This window comes from Octopus bimaculoides, chromosome 8, assembly GCF_046866305.1.
Source record: "Octopus bimaculoides isolate indiv1 chromosome 8, ASM4686630v1, whole genome shotgun sequence".
NCBI lineage: Eukaryota > Metazoa > Mollusca > Cephalopoda > Octopoda > Octopodidae > Octopus > Octopus bimaculoides.
The window spans coordinates 77123074-77125333 of NC_142935.1; the positions used below are offsets into that span (position 1 = coordinate 77123074).

General features: G+C 39.6%; 1 protein-coding gene across 4 annotated transcripts in view; it reads left to right on the top strand.

Moving 5' to 3' along the window:
* Positions 1-870: 870 nt before the first annotated feature.
* The window catches only part of LOC106872787 (uncharacterized), a 104956-nt gene continuing 103566 nt past the window's right edge, over positions 871-2260 (top strand). The window contains exon 1 of one of the 4 annotated variants that reach the window (XM_089356694.1): positions 871-1308. The gene's annotated coding sequence lies outside the window, so the exon portion shown is untranslated. The remainder of the gene's footprint in view (positions 1309-2260) is intronic. The other 3 variants (XM_089356695.1, XM_089356693.1, XM_089356692.1) reach the window with 3 other exon arrangements.

The following is a 2260-nucleotide window of genomic DNA, read 5'->3' on the forward strand; positions in this document are numbered from 1 at the left end:
TATAGCATATTACAGAAACTGGCAGATATACATGAGAAGCAGAGGCATATGCATATAAAAGGCATACAGGTATACTGACACAGACAGACAGGCAGGCAGACATCCAGAGAGGCAGACAGGCAGACAAACAGACATAAAGAGAGACTGACAGGCAGACATACAGTGAGACTGACAGACAGACAGACAAATAAACATACAGAGAGAGATATACAGACAAACAGACAGATAGATAGGCCGACATAGAGACAGGAAGGCATAAATGATAAATGCCTGCCTAGTTGTCTGTCTCTATTTTTCTCTGCCCTTCTTTGTCTGCCTGTTGTCTCTTTTCCTTTTATTTCTTCGCCTTAATCTCGCCTTCTCTGTCCTTTTTCTTTCTCTTTTATTTCCTTCTCTCCCTCTTACACACTTTTTCATTCCCTCATTTTCTCTGTCAATGCTCTCCTATCTGTCTTTTTCGTACACCTCTTTCTTCCTCTCACTTCACCCTTCTGTACTCTTCTAAATCTCTACATTATAATACCGTAGATCGATCCCCCCCCACTTTCCTTTATTGGTTTTCTTTCACAGTCCTCTCTCTCTCATCTCCTGCTATACCAAAATATTTCAATACAATAAATCTTCTCTCTTATCTTCTCTTTCTCCATCATATTTTATACATTTCTCTTACTTTCCCCTCTCTATATCTAAATATATCTTTCTCTCTCACCTCTTCCCTCACTTCTTTTTACTCTTTCTAATTACCATTATCTTCCTCACCTTAGTCATTTTCTCTGTCTATCCCTCTTACCCTGCCTCTACTTTCTTTCACTTCTCCTTTTTTACTTCTCTATTTGCCATTTCCCTTTTTTTTTTATTCAATGCATCTTCATCTCCATTTCTCTCTCCCTGTTTCTACGTTTTACTGCTTACTCTCTCTCACTCAATTTTCTCAACTTTTTCCGCTCCGAATCACTCTTGTTCTCCCTCAGTTTCATTACCCTCATATTCTCCCTCCCTCTCCCTCTTTCTCTCTCAGTCTCTCACTCTTTCTCTTCCTTTCCCCGCCCCGTCTCACTCTTACTCCCTCTATTTTCATTTCTCCCGCTTCCTAAACCAATCTGTGTTATTTTCTCTTTTTCTTCTCCGTTTCCTCCTTTCACTTTTCACCTCTTTACTATCTTTCTCTGCCTTACTCCCCTTTCTCTCCTCTCTGTCTGTCTGGCTCTCTTCTTAATACTGCACCACTGCCTTCCTCCTCCCCCTCCTCATTTCCCACTACAACTGCCCCACCGATTCTTCTGTCGCTAGGATTTTACTGTCAAACCTGTGAGTTTCTCTTTTTCCATTTCTACATCGTCTCACCTGATTTTGTTTCGGTTTGCATTGAACAAATATATTGTCTTTCGTTTCTAATCAAATGATAACTACTTGTTAAACAAAATATAATAATCCTTTCTGCTACAGGCACAAGACATGAAATTTTCGGGAAGGGACTAGTCGATTACATCGATCCCAGTACTCAACTGGTACTTCATTTTATCTGAAGAGATGAAAATCAAAGTTGACATCGGCGGAATAATAATAATAATAATAATAATAATAATCCTATTGTATACACGGCTAATTTGATACCTTAAAAGCACCATTCACGCATACGTCGCAGGATGTGTGTGAGGGATGTACAGCTACATACACGCGCATAATGTCGTTGTCACCTATCCTCTGGGGTCAGAAATGATTGTCCATCAGATATAACTTCTGCGGATCTACATTTAGTTATGTTAGGCCAGTGCATGGTTCACAAGTTCAGTGACGAATACAGGACCCCGCGAGATGTGCTGTTTTGGTCACCCCACACCATCTTCTCACATTTAATGTATTAATTATTTGATTTGTTTTGTGTCCAAAGTGTTAACTTCATCACCAATCATCCTGTCTCTTCTTATGTTTGTTATATTCGCCAATAATTCCCACTCGTATATATTGATGCCACCCTTTTACAAATATAACCCTTTAGATACATCTTTTAATCTCTCCTTCTGTCTCCCTTACATGTGCTTTCATTCATTTAGCTGGGAGTAGTTTAACCAGTTGTTAAGCCACTGAGGGCATGGCACATAGACTTGAAGGCCAACCCAACGATGTTGTTTAATCTTGCTTTTCTATGCAGCAAATGTGGCTTTACTCAAGCTAACAATCTGCTCTTTTTTGTTCTGCCCCTGGATGTCCATGAATTTTCTCCAAACATGTCTAATGATATATCGCCAGATTTTGGACA